This window comes from Saccopteryx bilineata, chromosome 4, assembly GCF_036850765.1.
Source record: "Saccopteryx bilineata isolate mSacBil1 chromosome 4, mSacBil1_pri_phased_curated, whole genome shotgun sequence".
Lineage (NCBI taxonomy): Eukaryota > Metazoa > Chordata > Mammalia > Chiroptera > Emballonuridae > Saccopteryx > Saccopteryx bilineata.
Window position 1 is genome coordinate 75,498,326 of NC_089493.1, and position 19,441 is coordinate 75,517,766.

At 43.6% G+C, this 19,441-nt stretch overlaps 1 protein-coding gene across 2 annotated transcripts in view; it reads right to left on the reverse strand.

The window, feature by feature from the left end:
* SQOR (sulfide quinone oxidoreductase) overlaps positions 1-16,558 on the reverse strand; it is a 56,367-nt gene extending 39,809 nt beyond the window's left edge. The window contains exon 1 of one of the 2 annotated variants that reach the window (XM_066276849.1): positions 16,487-16,558. The gene's annotated coding sequence lies outside the window, so the exon portion shown is untranslated. The remainder of the gene's footprint in view (positions 1-16,486) is intronic. The other variant, XM_066276848.1, reaches the window with a different exon arrangement.
* Positions 16,559-19,441: the final 2,883 nt, after the last annotated feature.

The following is a 19,441-nucleotide window of genomic DNA, read 5'->3' on the forward strand; positions in this document are numbered from 1 at the left end:
AGCTTTTTAAGATTCGACATATGACATCATGCAGTGTTTGTCTTTCTCTGTCTGACTTATTTCACTTAGCAGAATACTCTAGGTTCATCCATGTTGTCACAAATGACAAGATTTCCTTCCTTTTAAAGGCTGAATAATATTCTATTGTGTGTGTGTGTATATATATACACACTGTGGATGGACACTTAAGTTGCTTCCATATCTTGGCTGTTGTGAGCAATACTGCAGTAAATATGGGAGCGCAGATATCTCTTTGAGATAGCTATTTTATCTTCTCTGGATATATACCCAGAAGTGGGACTGCTGGGTCATATGGTAATTCTATTTTTAATTTTTTTGAGGCATCTCTACACTGTTTTCTATAGTGGCTACTCCAATTTACACTCCCACCAACAGTGAAAAGGGTTCCCTTTTGTCCACATTCTTGCCAATATGTATATTAGAGGCTCCCTAATCTTAAATCATGTTACATACTACCCACTGGGTGTCAGCTAGATACCTGGCTTCCTTAATTCAAACAGAGCTGGCCTCTAAGCAAGGATTATTCAGAGCATTCTTAATGAAAGCTCCATCAGCAAGTAAGTAGTCAACCTTTCAGCTATTTTGCTCTTGAGGAAAGAGTGATACGCAATCGTTTCATCTTAGTCCTACCCCAAGCTAGGCCCTCTTTGCTCTGGGTTTCAATAGCCACAAGCCAACCTTTAACATATCACTTGTATAGAAAACTTCCAAAATCAAAAAGGAAAACAACCAATGAACAGCCTCCCCATCCCTGCCATCCTGTTCCTCCCACCCAACCTCCCTGCCACTGGCTTCCCTGGACCAAGCTCACTTTGAGCTGTTAATTCCTGATGGTCTGCTTCCCTGTGGGTCCCAGTCTCTGAGACAGGAGTGAGCCTACCTACACAGCATGGGCGGGGCTTTCACCTAGTGCCCAGGTGAGACTCCTACAAAGCTCCTCCTCTTCCTCCAGTCCCTCCCCTTGGCTTCCCAGGCCTCTTTAATTAAATCAGCCTTAAAGCTATCATCAGTTATAGCTCTCAACCAAACTACCTCCAGACTCGCAGGGGTCTCAAACTCGCGGCCCGCAGACTAATCAAACTTCGTGGATTAGTCTGCGGGCCAGTCTGCGGGCCGCACAAAATTGGTGGGCGGGCCGCATGCGGCCCGCGGGCCCGAGTTTGAGACCCCTGCCAGAGGAGAGGATCTGTAGAAAAAAGCAGGGAGAAACTGTCATAATAATAATAGCTAATAACGAAGTGTTAGTATCTTCATTTTACAAATGACAAAATGGAGAATTAGTATAAGGTTAGAGAAGTTACCTAAGGTCACATTACTCATTAAAGCAGCAGAGTTGATTTCAAAATCATCTCATAAGATTAGACCCCAGAGATAATTACAACAAAATGCCTACCAGCTGATTTTTATTTCCATTAAATTAAAAGTAGCTTGATGAAGCCCCTGGCAGTGGGGTGGGAGGTAGTATGGTATTAAATTTGAGCTAATTGAAAAGAAGAAAATCTTGGGTTTCTTTGTGGGGGGTGAGGTACAATGAATGTATTGATCTAACTTTTTGAATACATGCTGGAATTCTTAGAGTTGAAATTGAAGCAGGTTAGTAAGAAACTAGGAAAATTCTGTGACAAGTGGGATGAGTACACTGAGACAAAAAGCTGCACAAATGAATGGCTGAGCTACTTACAGCCAACTGATAAATCACTAGAATCTATCCTCCGTAACCAACGATGCCTAAGAGCAGGTGGTTTAAGCCTATCCTCCCTCACCAAAGATATCTAAGACCAAGTGGTTAAAATCAGGGTTTTTCAACCACTAGTCGGCCAAAAATTTTATGCTGGTCTGCAAGAGTTAACTACCCCGACGTTGTATGAAGATTAGAGACCCAATGATCTTAGTCAAATTGGCTTATGCTCAGGTGATTTCTGCCTTAGCAGTCCCCAAAATAATTCTCCTATTTTCACCGGATTCCAAATGTAAAAAGATTGAAAATTACTCATTTAAATCACCTTAGTCAGAAAGGGGGAAAAAAAAACCAGAGCCAGACTAACCCAAGATAGAGGTGAAACTAACCAGAAAACAACTCCCCCCACGCCTCAGACTGCCCATGTGCACAACTCACTCCAGAGTTGGCCCACATCCACTCAGACTCGTACTTTTAGCTTCTTTCACAGTGGCCCCTGTGCCCTGGCCTCTTTCTTTTTCTCTACATGAATGAAACGTGTTTTGTTCTCAGATTCATCCTTGAAATCTTTCTTGGGCGAATCAAGAAGCTGGAGGTCACCTAACATGCGAAAGGTCCTGGACCGTGCATGGGGAGGGCCAGTGCCCGGTACGGACATGGCCTGGTAACAGAATGATTTGGAATTTGCCTAAAAATATTACAGAATGTGAAAGTTGGTGGGAGTGTAGATGACACAAAACTGGCCTTGAGTCGATAATAATTTGAAGCCCACTGACATATATAGGCATTCATTTTGGTAGTCTGTCAATTTTTGTATATACTGGAAAGTTTCCACAATAAAAAGTTTGAAAGAGAAAGAGAGAGAGAGAGAGAGAGAGAGAGAGAGAGAGAGAGAAAGGAGCAAAAAACAAAAATAAAAAAACTGTGTCAGCTCGTGCCACATAGCTCAGTTGGTTAGAGTCATCCTGATACACCAAGGTGATGGGTTCGATCCCTGGTCAGGGAACATACAAGAATCAAACAATGATTGTATAAGTAAGTGGAACAATAAATTGATGTTCCTCTCCTTTCCTCTCTCTCTGAAATGAATCAATAATTTTTTTTTTTTTTGGAAAACCATCAGAGTGGACACTGGTTTTGTTCTTTAGTCACTGAAATGTTAAGGTCTGGGAATATTTCAATAGCAAGATAATAGAGATACAAGTAATAGCAACACAATTATAGAGACTTCCCTCCCATGTGCATAGAGCTTCACAATTCACAGAGTGCACACCTGAGCCCACAGTGGAGTATTGATACCACCTCACACATGGTGAAACTGAGGCTTAAAGAGGAAAAGTGATCTTCCCATAGTAACACAATGGGCCAGCAGTCTGAATGCCCTTTGGAGCAGCAATGCAGGCATTAGCAAGAGCTAGCAATTTAGAGGTGAAGAAGCTCCCAATGGGGACCTTCTCCCAGCTCCTGATCTCCCAACGGCCTCTTTGCTTGGCCAAGCAGGACAGAAAAGTCTGCTATACCCAGTAGCCCCACTCGCCATCTCCCAGGGGGCAGGCCTCTAGGCAGGGGCAGATCCAGTGGTGGGATTCAGCCAGTTCACACCAATTTGGCAGAACCCATAGCTAATATTTTGTTGAGTTCAGCGAACTGGCTGTTAAAATGGCACTTGTGATCAGGGTTCTCTCTAAGGTGGGCACCTGGGCAGCCACCCAATGTGGAGGTCACAAATTTACATTCCTTATTCTTTTTTTTTCTTTTTTTTCTTATTCTTTTTTAATGTTCATTTGCACAACAGCATATTTTAAGTGCCCATAGTAATGTTTATTCCATCCATAGATGAAAAAAATTCCAACTGAGGATGCCAATCAAAAAGCAATATGGAATATCTTAAATAACAGTTTTATTGTTTTTGTCAGGTATTATTTAATATTTTTCATTAATATTTTAACACTCATATCATAATCTAGTTTTGTGTTCCTCTTTTATTGTTCTTAAGTATTAAATGCATGAAATAATAAACTACCTTTCAGCATATCATTTTTTTATACTTAAAACGGTCATTAGGGCAGAGAACCAGTTATTAAATTATTTGAATCCCACCACTGGGCAGATCCAAGTTGAAAGCCAGTGTAATTTAGGGACTCAAAAATATAAATACAAAATTAGATATAATAGTTAATATTAATTTTGAATGAGAAAATAAATCACAGTAAATATCTAAATCCTTAGGGATTCAGGACTCTTTCTTCTGAGATCTCTTTTAGGAAATGTATCAGAAATACAAGCATAGAAATGCTTCCTGGTTACAACCTGGGCACCTCTCCCTTCCTGGAACATGTCAGAACTTCCTATACCCACGGGACCTACCTGTGCAAGAGGGAGACCCTGAAAGAAACTTCCTTTGCTTCTGAGTAAATCCACATCTGGTGCTTATAGGCACTCCTCTAGAGCAGTGGTTCCCAACCTTTTTTTGGGCCACGGACCAGTTTAATGTCAGAAAATATTTTCATGGACCGGCCTTTAGGGTAGGACGGATAAATGCACAAAATAAAATTATGCGACCAGCGTAAACACTGTGGTATTTTTAAATATAATTGTCAAACTTACAAGACAAGCATCAAGAGTGAGTCTTAGCTGGATGTACAGAGGGAATCTGGTCATTTTTTAAAAATAAAATATTGTTCAGACTTAAATATAAAGAAAACGAAAATAATGTAAGTTATTTATTCTTTCTCTGCGGACCGGTACCAAATGGCCCATGGACTGGTACCGGTCCGCGGCCCAGGGGTTGGAGACCACTGCTCTAGAGCACTTGCCCACCCCTCTGGGACCAGCTGAACTAGCAGGTCCTTCCTTCTACTGGCCCCACATTTTGCCAATCCCCCTCCCACCCCTTCCCAGAATAACATGGCTACTCTGGACAATCTGAAAGTAGGTCCTAATTCCTCTTATAAAACTGGCTCGTTACAGCCCTCCACCTATGTGTCCAGTGCTGTGCTAGGTGCTCGAGGTTAAAGGATCAACCCCATTTTACAACTGAAGAAAAGTCAGGCTGTAGGAGACTGGTTACATCCTCAAGGCCACACAGCCAACAAAAGACAAAACTAGGATTCAGCTGGAGGGGATGAAAGAGAGAGGCAGGGAACCAAAGTAAACATCAATGCTTTCCCTATGATATGGAGGACACTCCTGAAAACTGACTCACACAATTATGAAGGCTACAAGTCTCAAGCCAGCAGTCAGCAAGACGGAACCCCAGTAGAACCAATGGTATAGTTTTAGTCCAAAGGTCAGCAGGCTCAAGTCCCTGGAAGAGCTGATATGTGAGTTCAAGTGAGAAGGCGGGAGAAAACTGATGTCCCAGCTCTAGGCAGTCAAGCAGGAAGAATTCGTGGGAGGATCAGTCTTTTTGTTCCATTCAGACCTTCAACTGATTGGATAAAGTTACCCACAGTGGGGCAGGCAATCTGCTTGCAGGCTACCAAGTCCTCCAGAAACACCCTAAAGACACGCCCAGAATACTGTCTGACCAAATATCTGGGCACACGGAGCCCAATCAATTGACATAGAAAATTAACCTCTACACCAGGGGTCCCCAAACTATGGCCCGCGGGCCGCATGCAGCCCCCTGAGGCCATTTATCCAGCCCCCGCTGCACTTCCGGAAGAGGCACTTCTTTCATTGGTGGTCAGTGAGAGGAGCACATTGACCATCTCATTAGCCAAAAGCAGGCCCATAGTTCCCATTGAAATACTGGTCAGTTTGTTGATTTAAATTTACTTGTTCTTTATTTTAAATATTGTATTTGTTCCCGTTTTGGTTTTTTTACTTTAAAATACGATATGTGCAGTATGCATAGGGATTTGTTCATAGTTTTTTTATAGTCCGGCCCTCCAACGGTCTGAGGGACAGCGAACTGGTCCCCTGTATAAAAAGTTTGGGGACCCCTGCTCTACACCCTCTGACTTAAGCTATAAAAGGACAGGTCCAAATCTGGAAAAATCTAGGAAAGAAAGTGTTACTATGACCACTTCATATCACTTTCAGTTTTGAGTGCCAAGAAAATGCCAAATATTGCCCCATAAATGCTATAGTTCCTTAATGTGATCTCATCTTAGTCTAAAGGACATGCATGTAAAATATGCAGTCATATTTGTAGCACTTATTAATGGCAATGGATTACACAAACATTTTTAGTTTTTAATTTTCTGTATTTTAAGATTGACATTGTGAGGCTTTGTTTGTCCTAAAAAAACTTGCCCTCCCATACAAATCAAAACTACAATAAAATACCCCTTCATGCCTGTTAGAATGGCTATTATGAATAAGACTGGTAAAAACAAGTGCTGGAGAGGCTGTGGAGAAAAGTAACTCTCATTCACTGCTGGTGGGAATGTAAACTAGTACAGCCACTGTGGAAAAAGAGTATGGAGGTTCCTCAAAAAATTAAGAATAGAGTTACCATATGACCCAGCAACCCCTCTTCTGGGTATCTACCAAAAAAATTTGAAAACACTTATTCTCAAAGATGTTCATTGTAGCATTATTCACAGTGACCAAGACATGGAAACAACTGAGTGTCCTTCGACAGATAATTGGATAACTAAGATGTGGTACATATATACAATGAAGCACTACTCAACCATAAGAAAAGGTGAAATACTGACTTTTGTGACATGGACGGATCTTGAGAATATCATGATAAGTTATATAAAACAAACAGAAAAAGTCAAGATCCATATGATTTCACTCATATGTGGGATATAAAACTAAAAGAAACAAATGAACAAAACAAAGAAAAACTCATAGATACAGACAGAGGGAATGAGGAGGGGATAATAAAGGGTAAAGGGGATCAAATACATGATGATGGAAGGAGCTCTGACTTCGGATTGTAAACACACAATGCGATATACAGATGATGTATTATAGAATTGTACACTTTAAACTTCTTATATAATCTTAGTAACCAATGTCACCTCAATAAATTAAAAAAGACATTTTTCTTAAAAATAGAAGTTAAAAAAAAAACTGTCCCTCCCAGGACTAGCTAACTCCTAAAGACATTAAACCACTTGGGAGTACATCTTATTTTTTTGGTGACAGAGTCAGAGAAAGGGACAGATAGGAACAGACAGACAGGAAGAGATAGGTGGGAAGCATCAATTCTACGTTGCGACACCTTAGTTGTTCATTGATTGTTTTCTCATATGTGCCTTGACTGGGGGGCTACAGCAGATTGAGTGACTCCTTGCTTGAGCCAGCGACCTTGGGCTCAAGCTGGTGAGCTTTGCTCAAACCAGATGAGCCTGCGCTCACCTCAGAGTCTTGAACCTGGGTCTTCTGCATCCCCGTCCGACACTCTATCCCCTGCACCACCGCCTGGTCAGGCAGGAGTACATCTTTGATGCGATACCAACCAACCCAGAGCCCATACATGAACCACCTCCTCCATCTGGCTTTCACAGTCCAGAAGGCAATTCCTCTGCCCTAGTCATCCCAGGACCAGACATCAGGCAAGGGGGCAGCCCCACCCCCACCCCAGAGCCCACAAAAATTATTCAAACTAGCCAATACCAAACCTGGTCAGCCAGTTCCCCCTGCCTCACCAAAACCACATCTAGGTTTTTGCCCATGCTTTCACATTTTCTGCCTCCTGACCAACCTGGGTATTTCCCCATTTGGTCCTACATGGTGCTGCGTGCCTCCTGCACCAGGTAGCTGTGAGGAGAAACATCTTCCTTTAGGGCAGCTGCCTCCCAGTGTGTTGGCCTCACCAGACCTGATCAAAACCAATCCCAGCTACATTGCCATATATCTACCTTACGAGGCATTCGCTGACTGTTCAGATGGAAGATTTTACAAGTTTAACAGATTTTTGCTCTGCTCCTCTTCTTACATATCCACTAAACTGTCAGGTGGCATTTTAAAAGCAACTTAATTACATATTACTATAGAGTGTTACAATTATGTCTGTGAGTGGGCCATATTCTTTCAACTAAATAACATAGCTACAGTATAATTCTTTAATGAAATAATTACTCTGGGCCCTGGCCAGTGGCTCAGTGGATAGAGTGTTGGCCTGTCCTGTGACTGTCCCAGGTTCAATTCCCAGGTCAGGGCACTCAGGAGAAGCAACCATCTGCTTCTCCCCTCCCACTTCTTTCTCTCTTCTCCTCCCATAACCAGTAGCTCAATTGGTTCCAGTATGGACCCAGGTGCTAAAGATAGCTCGTACTCGAGCATCAGCCCCAAATGGGGTTGCCAGGTGGATCCCAGTTGAGGCGCATGCAGGAGTCTGCCTCACTATCTCCCCTCCTCTCACCTAAACAAGAAAAAGAAACAATTTCTCTGGAAGAATACGGCACCTGGCCTTTCTTTATCACACTCTGTCATCTGCTGTATTGATGCTTCAGCTAGCTTCTCCACCAAGGATAGATCTCAGAACTCTTTATCCTTTAACCTTGATAAAGGGCAATTGTCACCAACCAGAGGGCTCAGAAAGGTGTGTGAGAATCTTCTACAGGATATGAATATATGTGTTAATTCAGGTTTATACCTACATTGAACTTGTCTCCATCAAACAGTGGCTAAATTTGCAGAACCAAATATCAGGAAACATGATCTACATTTTTATTTACAGATTTATTCCATACACATACAAATTAAATTGCATTTAGCTATGCTAAAGGTGTATGTATGTATATCATTATGTAAAGTACAGAGTTACATGAAACCTGCATGGTCACAATTCTGCTGTATCTCAGATTGTTTCCACAAGTATTCATTGAGTATCTACTACATACAAGGACTCATGCTGATAACTAGAAATTTCCCCATCCCAGTCCTGGTCCCATTCCCAGTCTTTTAGCTTTAGGTGCTCAGGGAAGAACAGCAGAGCTTCTCAGCTACTGATATTGGAGTTCAAGAATAAGGTGAGCAAAATTTCAGGGAAAGTTGTTTTAATGTTAGAAGGTCTACCATTACTTAAATACCAGAATGTTAAGGACCCTGCTCCAACGCAGCCCTATTTGGCCTATGTCACTTATTTACATCACCCGCTCGGCCCTGGAACCCATGTTCAGCTTGTGGTCCCTGCTGATAGCAGTGAGCGTCCTTGGAAGTTTTTAAGGAAACAGATGTCTTTGAAAACACCCTAGGGAAAGTTGAGAGGGTGAATAGAAGCGATTCAGTTGAGTTAGATATGTGTGCATCTGTCTTCCCAGCTTGAATAGAGATGTATCCCAGTGCTGTTTTCTCCTCCACACTCAATAGTTGTTTTTTTTAATAAATTAAGTTCTACCTCCATTCATGTGTCCACATTTGACATGTAAAAGTACTGAATAATTCCTTATCAATCCATTAATTCATTCTATGGACTGAAAGTTTGTGTCCTCCCAAAATTCATATGTTAAAATCCTAACCCCCAAAGGTGATGGTATTAGTAAGTAGGGCCTTTGGGAGGTGATTAGGTCATGAGGATGGAGCCCTCGTGAATGGGATGAGTGCCCAGACAGATCCTAAGTCCCTCCTACTATTTGAGGACACAGGGGAAAGGCATTGGGAAGAAGACCCTTAACCAACCACCATGCAGGCATCTTGATCTTGGACTTCCCAGCCACCAGAACTGTGAGAAATAAATTCTGTTGCTTATAAGCCACCCAGTCTGTAGTACTTTGTTAGAGCAGCCTTTACAAAAACAATTAACTGAGATCATTCGTGTGTCAGATGCTGTGCTAGGTCCTGGGGGAGAGGGGAGACACACTGAACTTGTCACAGCAGGCCTGTGACCTGACAAAGCTTACGTTCTAGTGTAATGGAATATATGTTCGTGCCTCATCCCCCCACTATTATACCCTCCTGAGATGCCCTTTTTTGATCCCTATCTTAGCCATGGCCCAAAGTCTAACCTAAGTCCCAGCTTCTCTCGTTCCTCCAGCTCAGGTTGATTCTACAAGTCTTATTACCTATCTTGCCCTTCTTAGAACTTTCCTGTGGTCACTCAGTTATTTGTTGGCACTCTGATGCATTTATTTTCCCACAAGATTGAAACCTGTTGGTGGTGTCAGACACTGGTTCTAGACTCTGGTTCCACCTATCCCCACTGCCATGTGTAGAGTATCTGGGCCTTTCTTGTCATTCCCTGGGGTGGTCTAGACAGAAAACCTTTGCAGTCTGGCAAGACTGTAGCACTGATCTCTCTGGCAACATCCTCAAGAAGTTGCAAAAAAAAAAACTAGGGTGCCATGGAAGAAAAGCTGGGGTTGGCTTCCAAAAATCTGGGTTGATACTCTAGCCTAGATTTAACTAGCAGAAGCAAAGCTCAATGTAATCAATATGAGCTAAACACCTTAGGTGTTTTGACAAGAGGAGGAATAATCACTGAACACTTGGTGAAACAATCTGAGCAGGAGGTAAAAGACTGGCAGCATCTTGACAGTGGAAATGCTATGGGAAGATATGCCAAGAGAAGGAAAAAACGTAAGTAAGTGAACCAGAGAGATGGTGACTGCCCTCGATATCTCTCTCCAGCCTTCTCTGCCCAATCTGAGCCCTGAGAGCTGACCTGTATGGTGAGTATCATCATCCCTTATCCTCTGGCTTCCTGTTGGGCTCAACCCAGTGGGACGCACTAGTAGATTAGAGGCCCCAAAGCAATACAATTGCTTCACCGATCTTGGTTCCCCTTAACCTTGCCCACACCTTTGTAAATAGTTATTCTGTTAAACATTTCTTAATAACATCTTTGAGTGTGCCAAGTATTTCCCAGAAATCCTTGCTGATAAGGTGGGAAGGCCCAGAGAATGTGTAGGAAATGGAAGTCCAACTAGATTTGACTGTAGTTGTGAGGAGTTGACATATCATAGCCTGATGATAAAGGGTTGTGCTCTCGAACTGAAGCTTCGTACTGAAAAAATAAAGTTTGGAGAAGTGATAGAACAGAGGGGCAACTTTAAGAAAATGAATCTGATCTGAGGAAGCAAATTAAATTGGAGGAGAGACAAAACCAGTTCTGGAAGTCAGTTAGGAGACCAGTGCAGGGGGCCAAGTGTGAGTGATAAGGGCGTGATTAGGTGCTTGCATTAGAAATACAAATAAAGATTCAGATAAGACAGAGGTAGGAAAAAGAAAATGATTAGATGAGATGTAGGAAGGGCTCTTGGGAGGAAAAATGTCACAGTTGACATCAGGCAGCTAAAGAAAGAGGAATTATGTGGGCAGAAACAGGACACTGAAGGCAAGGGCCTATCTGGGTTAGTTTGGAACAGTTAGGTTTAAGGTTTGGGAAGTAAAACCACCTCGAATGAGCATTGCAAAACTGTAATCAAGGAGGAAGGCAGCCTAAGGTAGCTGACCCCTGGGAAGAGTGAGAAATAAGATTGGAAAGGCATATGTAAGCCAAGTTTTGGTTGGGGGGCTTTATCCCAGATAATTGTAATCCCATCTAGGGCCACAAAGTAGCCACTTGTGTTTTGTTCAACTGTTCAATTTTTAATTAGTGCCAACATTAAAAATTTGGGGTATCTCACCAAAAAAATTCCAGATTTTTTACCCCTCTGACAACATGGGCCCACATTCTCACATGTCAACACTCGGCCAGAGCTGAGTAATCACTGCCCATCTAGATCCTGCAATGAGGATCCCATCACCCACCCCCACTTGGCCGATGTCACTTATTTACGTTACCTGCTAGGTAGGCCTTGGCACCCACAATGAGCTGTGGTCACTGCTAATGGCAGTGAGAGTTCTTGGAAGTTCTTAACAAAACAGATGTCTTCGAAGACATTTTCCTGGGGAAAGCTGAGAGAATGAATTGGAGAATTTCAGTTGAGTTTGGCATTTCTGAGTGTTTATAACATGCCAGGCACTGCAGGCCCATGAGGAAGAAGAAGAGCCTGTCTACCGTGTAACAGGAAAGACTAAGAAGATGGAGGGTCATTAAGTGGCTGTTTCAGAAATTCAGCCACCAATGAGGGCTTAGAATAGACAATGAGAACAGAGACGAAGGTGTGGATATAAAATACATGCAGGAAATTCCATGACCAATTAGCCATCGGGGATAAAGAAAGAAGAATGTGCACTATGACCTTGTTCTGGTGGATATAATGAAGAGACGGTGTAAACAGCGGTATTGGATTACTCAAAGTGCAATACAGGTCCAAAGCAGGGTGAGAGAGAAGGAACTGAATGCTGAACAAAGGGCCTGCGCAGGATCGCACGGGCTGCATGCTTCCTCTTGGCACACCTCCTATTAAGTAATGGCAGCACTATCACCGCCGTATGTTCAGGAACTGGGTTGCTCTTTTGTTAACAACGAAAGAAAATGAAGCAAACTTCATTTAGTCCTGCAAGGCCAAGTTGGAATTCTATCCCCAAAGCTGTTTAAATATTATTATATATTCGTTTAAATATTAAGCTGTGAAGCAAGGCTTTGGTAGTGGACCAGGAAACAAGTCATCTAGGAAACAGAACCGATCATACAGAACTCCCTGATGATTCAGGGTTACCGCCACACTGGGGTTCTTCAGTTCCCTAAGGACACACTACAGGCCTTTTCTTTAAAGAGTCACTGATTAAGGGTTACTAATGAGGACTTGGCAATGAAACAGTGGCTCCCTCTGCTGCTAAAAATTTCCAACAAGTGTCCTAGCCTACACTCATATTACAGTCAGAAAGTCTTATACCAGGAGCCTTGTAATGTGGAGGCACGGCCAATTTCACTAAGCCATACATACATTTGCTAAGCAGAAAATAAAAATTATGTTTACAGAAGGAAAATTCTTACATTGTGACTCCAGAAACAGAAAAAAAATGTCAATTGGATTTTCAACTGAATTATATGCCTTGTTGTTTTTTTTCTTGCTTTTAGCCAGTGGGAGCTTGACCACTCATATTCTAGTGTATAAATCATCACAGTTTAGTTCGCCTTCAAATCCATCATTCACAGTTGGCTTCTAGTCAAGTATACTGAAGGTTTCCTTTCAAGGTCTGCATATGCCTTTGAGAGCCCATCCCCAGAGTATACAACACAACACACTGGAGAAAGAGGCCTGATGTGGAATTAATTTGCTCCCCGTCACATAGCAGGGATCAGCCTTGTCTCCTGAATCTGTTCAATGCCTCAGAAGTGCTGGGATTCCCACTCACAGTCTCACACATACAAGAAGACTCTAAAGGGTGGGGTTTCACTATAAACAGGGATTGGCCAATTAGTCAGGCATATTATTCCCTGAAAGTCAGAGTGTGAGGTCTTTACGCAATAAGAAAGGACTATTTAATTACAGGTTATACATCTGTTGTTCAAATATGACTGAAGAGATGCCAAACTTAATCCTCTAATAATTAGGACAGAATGACGTGTAAACTAGGTAATAGCTGTGCCAGATTTCCTAAGCTCATGTCTTCCCTATGTCTAACTAAAGGGCACAGTTCCTCATCCTGGTGAAGCTTTGTCTGAGGATGTGTCAGGAATCTGAAGACCCAGGTTCACATCCCAGGCAGTGCCAGGTAAGGGCCATCCTTAACTGTTCTGGGGCATGCTTTCTTCATCAATGGATAAAGGATTGGACTGGATGACTTCAAAGGTCTCTTCCTTTTCTAAAACTCTGTGACCCTCTAAATGAACAGAAAGAGGAAACAGAGGTTCACAAGCAGATACTCAAATAGGAATACTTGTTCTACTAACACTTCAGATTGATCAGAGCTGTGACTCATTGCAGCAGAGAATGACAAGGTTTTATAACCAGGCCTGCCCTTGCCGTCTCTTCCTCTTCTTATAAAGACACCAGTCTTATTGGATTAGGCCTCACCCTTACGATCTCATTTAACATAAATTAACTCTTTAAGCCCTATCTCTAGTCACATTCTAAGGCAGTGTTCCCCAACCTTTTTTGGGCCACAGACCAGTTTAATGTCAGAAAATATTTTCACGGACCGGCCTTTAGGTTGGGACGGATAAATGTATCACGTGTGACCTAGACAAGCTTCAAGAGTGAGTCTTAGACGGATGTAACAGAGGGAATCTGGTCGTTTTTTAAAAATAAACATTGTTCAGACTTAAATATAAATAAAATGGAAATAATGTAAGTTATTTATTCTTTCTCTGTGGACCGGTACCAAATGGCCCACGGACCAGTACTGGTCCATGGCCCGGGGGTTGGGGACCACTGTTCTAAGGTATTGGGGGTTAGGACTTCAACATATGGGTTTTGAGGGGACAAAATTAGTTCATGACACCAGTATTTGCCCTTCTCAAAGTTATAGTCATAGATAGCCCCAATGTGTTCTAAATGTCCTGTTCTTTACAAAGTTCTCTCCCCATCTTCCTGGCCCAATGTATCACTTTTACAATTTAAATCACAGGGCTGGCTAGCTGGACCTACCTTACTTCTTCCTATTACCTTCCACATTTGTTGGATTACAGACTTTTAAGGCTGGAAATTAAAAAGCAACTAACTGGCTCCAAGCCTCGTGTGGGTAGCCTTTAGCAATTTACAGCCACATCTATTTACCAAATCATCAGGGTCAAAGAGTTAGGTCAGGGGTCTCAAACTCAACTCAGCATGTGGGCCACAGAGCAAGATCACAGCCATTCGGCGGGCCGCACTAGGTCTACAAAAGGCAACTGTTATGCAACACTTTTCTCACTGCAGTTGAAAACAAAAAAAAATCAGTACAACAAGCACAATCATACATGCAGTTTACTCAGTGTCACAAAACGACCAGAAACTGTAGTTCGCTTCACAACTGCTGTTAACTAAGCTAATATCTAGCTAGGATGCTAGAGAAATGAAAAATACAAGTAGGCCCCTAGGCTTACTTAATTTTATCCAAAATATTTTGAACTTTGTGGATTAGTCTACGAGCCGCACAAAATTGTTCGGCGGGCCACATGGCCCGCCGGCCACGAGTTTGAGACTCCTGAGTTAGGTAGTGGAAGGCAGGGCAGGGAAAGGTGGAAAGAAAAGAGAAAAGAGAAGTGCACATCTCTGCCCAGAAATGTTTCACCACGGGTCTGTCTCCATCCCTACATGAACTTCCTATGTTACAACATCTTCGACAACAAGCATGGACACAGGCAACATGGCAGAGAAACTGTTCTGCAGAGGAACCCCCACTTTCAGATTCTCAAGCAGGGCACCAGCCACAGGTGTCCACAGACTCGTACACACAGCCCCATGAGCCCTCATTGACGTTTCAAGCACTCCAGCTCTGCCAGTCAAAAAAAAAAAAAAAAGGCCTAAATTTTAAACAGTTCCTTCTCAAACCACCAACTCTCTCCTCGATGAGATATAGCCACAAGCAACCCTCTCCAATCCACTTATTCATTCAAAAAATACTTATTGAGTGCATTTCAGGTACCAAGGATTGGAGATACAACGGTGATGGCCATGAGCCTGCAGTCCAGTGAGGGAGACAAACAAGTTCTAATAAATGGTATTTATTTCACTCCTCTGTGCCAGGTGCAGTGCTGGGCACCTCAAATACATAATAAAATATGATTACCTCCACTGTGCAGTGAAGAAGCAAAGGTGCAAAGTTCAAAAGCCAAGATCACACTGCTAGTCAACGAAAGTGTCAAGACCAGAACCAGTGTCACCTAACTCCCTGGGCAATGCCCTTTCCACTATCAGGAAATCTTAACTTGGGACCCATGAACTTCGATGGGACAAAAATTTTTTACATCTTTACTTTTCACTAATCTCTAACTGAAATGTAACACTTTTTTCAATTACATATGGACAATAAACCATAGCAATTATTAGCAGTACCTATGACTTTGTCACCATTGGAAATCACAGGTATTTTCTTACATTACAGGTGTTGCCTATATCTTGAAATATTGTTTATGCTCATTACTACATACTTTAAAATTATGGCATCTGTAGATCCACTGCTAGATATTATTTAATAAATTACTTTTAAAGGCATATATACTACTACAGAATAAATTCTCTTAATATTTGACAACTGTTTTGGAATTGGTTTCCTTTACATTACTGTGCCTTTTATTTTATAACTTTCATTGTACTAAGGGGTCCTTAGGCTTCCTAGAACTGCCAAAGGGGTACATGGCACAAAAATAGGTCAGAACCCCACATTATAGCGATGGCAGCTCATACAAAAACAGAGGCTCCGCTCACTGTGTCTTTAAGAAGCTAGGTTGGGGGTTTTATATTGTAATTATGAGACATAAACAGGAAAGAAAAGAAGCCGCAAAACCTCAAGAGGAGCCTTTTTTCTCTCCTCTTTCCGCCTATTCAGTTCAGCACGTGCCCTAAATTCTCTGCGGGTCGCAGCTGCAGCCCACTCAGGGCGCGCCCACCTGTCCCCCGCGCTGTGTCGGTGGATAAATGTGGCCCCCGCTGTTAGGCAGGCGGGCTGGCATCAGCCTCTGACCCTAAGAGGCTGAGCACCCACGGCGCCCCGGGCTGTGCTGAGTGCCAGTCAACAGGCGGAAGGCGCCAGAAATTCCCACACAAGTCAGCATTCTGCGCTCTTTGCCCTTAGTTGAGCTAACCCCTCCGTGCCCCCAAGACCCAACAGTCCCAGAAGGAAACAGAGCCCCCAGACCCGGGTTCGACAAGAAAGCAGAGCCGCGGGCCCGGGGTCAAGGGGGCGCTGTGTCTGTGAAGGGGCTGGAAGCGGGCACTAGTCCGCTTAGTCCCAGCTGCTGGAGCAGAACTGGGCCTACAACCAGCCTCAGGGGTGTTTTTTTGGTTTCTGTCTCCTTGGGGGTCCCCCGCCCCTGTCCGAGGGCCGGAGATCGGCCGCGGGACGCCTTACCCAGCGGAGAGCGCAGCCTCGGGCCAAGCGTTGGCGCAGCAATAGCTGCGGCTCCCCGCCTGGGCTGTGGCCTCCGCTGGGGCCCCGCCCTCGCGTCCACCCGGCCTGGGGTGGAGGCTGGAGGCGGGGAGAACAGACTCCCCACCAGGGAAAGTCCAGAAAAGTCCCGCCGCTGCCCGCCCCGCGCCTCCTCCTGGGCGCCTTGCCGCGTGCAGATTGCCCCCGGGTTTGTGAGTGCACTGACAGCAGAGACGCGGGCCCAGCTGCCCTGGCAGCAGGCTCACCCCAGCTCCCGGCACACCCGGGAGAGCGGCGGGGCACCGTGGGGCACAACAGGGAAGGGCATGGAGACCACCTGTTGCTTCCCGCCTCGTCCGCCAGGGGGTAACCGCGCTGCCTAATGGGGAGAGGAAAAGGTCTGGAGCAGGGCTGTGGATAGACACCGGGCTGGTTTATGTCGGATGCTCCAGTGCATCCTATGCTTCTCACTTGGTTCCCACGACTGCTCAGGGGAACTGCTGCTGTTCGGGTGCTCATTTCACAGATAAGACAACAGAAGCCCTGCGAAACCCCACGACTTGCCCTGGTAAGCCAGGTGGAAGTTCAGTTGGCTTTCCACCACTGCCCTTTCATACGTTGTTCGGTCCTACCTTCATGACTGGACTTGTCAACTGGCTGCTCTTTCCAGATGGGTGCAGAGTGTAAGTGGGTCTACACAATATCAGACCTCACAGCCCCTTTTAATAATAAATACAATGTCAACATTAAAAAAAAAAAAAAAAAAAAAAACTTGCCACGGCCACCATCACAGCCGCCTGGTCCATGCAGGTTCACATTAGATTCGGACAGACGGTAATGAAACAATGGAGCCAAAAACTGGTAGGCCATTAGCTTTAATCCTAGCTTGTACCTGGCCTGCAAGAAATACACACAGTGGGAAAACACTTCCCTTTCCATTCAGGGCTCCCAAAGCCACTGACTCATCCGATTTTTCTAGAATCAAAGTTTCTACCTCACCAGCCTTATTCACCTCTGTTCCCCATCTCCTTCTCTCTGCACGAATTCTGCACAAACTGGCTTCTCCTTCAGCACTCCGCCATCTTGGCTGCTTCTCCTCTCCCCCACGTGGCCTTTCTCTGCTCTCCTCCAGCATGGGCTCCTCTGCCCCATTTTATAGTGTAGAAATCAAAACCTTTAATACAATATGCAAACAAGGAAGTCTCTGATACAAAGTCACTTAGAGTGGGAAGGTATAGTCTTAAAACTAAGCCTTAGGCCAGTGATGGGCAATCTTTTGAGCTTGGTGTGTCAAAATTCACCAAAAAAAACGAGCATAACTTGGGTGGGGTGTCACTTCGAGAAAAAAAACTGTAATTTCATGATATTTATAGTTTAAATAACAAAAATGTATAATTGTAATATATAACTGTATTTAATAAACCAAAAACTAATTATTTAACTTACCTGCTTAGTGACTTCTTTGTTCGTCTGTCAGTCAGTTTCTTTTGTTGGTCTTGATATTATTTAACTGGTGTGAGGTGCCGTGAACTAAGATAAGTGAGGGGGAGGGGGAATTCTTTAACTAACCTGCCTATTAGTGATTTTTTGTTGCTGAATTTCATTGGCTAAATCTTCAATTGAAGGTTGGTATTTTGTACATTTCAAGCCCAAGCAAGCGCTACTAACTTTATCTCTCAATCTGTTTTTTTTTGTTGTTGGTTTTGATATTATTTAACACTGAGAATAAGGTCTCACAAAAGTACATAGAGGAAAAAATTGTAAGTAAAGCCATTGCTATATTTTTCAGGGTGCTAAAAGTGTCTGGTAATCAGTTCCAGGCACTCCAAATTTCCTGTTCATAGTGGCACTCCTCTTGATTCTCCAAGCAGTACCTTTCCAGATTCTCAAGCTTTGACCTCAAGTCGACAAACACCTGAGCCCAGATGCTGTCTTGAAATTCTGCAAGTTGCATCTTATGTAAATTAAGATGGCTGCTGCTATTTCTAATGGCAGGAAACAGCACCCATAGCACAGGCCCTCGCCTCTCCCAGCCTCCCCCTCACTTATCTCAGTAATGATGGTCAATTAGAAATCCACCACACCCCAGAACATTAGATTGGATGATGGTTGCTGTGGTTGTGTGGTTGCTGGTAATGGCAATCACAGGGCCCCCAGAGATGTGTCCCTCCGGCATTCCGCTGCTCCCTGCTCCGCTGGCTGGAAGTGAGGTCAAAGATCCCCCAACAGCCTAACCAGAAGTCCCAGAACTAGATGCTCTGTGCTGGAGTTCTGTTGTTTTGGCCTACAGACCTCCAGCACAGAGTGTCTACACTATAACAAATGTTTTATCCTCGGCTACTGCACCTGGTCTTGCAGGAGCAGAGGATGAAACGTCCTTCTCTCGGCATGCGGCCCCATACTTCTCTGGTATGCGGCCGCGTGTCATCGAAAATGGCTACGCATGTCAGTGCTGACACGTGTGTCATAGGTTTGCCATCCTGGCCTTAGGCTATAACAACCCTGCCTGCTTACAGCCTGTTCCCAACACCCAATGCAAACTATAAGCAAGCAAACATATATATCATATTTATAAACTTATTTGACCAACACAAACCCATAAGAATTTTTATGAGTTTATTTGAGCCAAACTGTCAACAATTCCTGGGAAGCACAGTCTCAAGGAATTGAGAAGGTGCTCCGGAAAATGGTAGTTTCACCACTTATTTTATAATCAGAATCAAAGGGGAAGACATAAGAGGGTTATATGAAATTGGTGATAGATTAGGGAGGCGGAAGAAAGCAAAGCAAAGCTGGGGACATTTCTGGGAGTGGGTAAAAAGTAAAAGTGTATCTGCTGAAACTTCTTTACACAGGCCAGAACAAGAGAGTTAACAGTTAATGCTTACCTTAACATAACAATGAGGGGTCTATTGGCTTCTGCTCCCGTGGAATGTC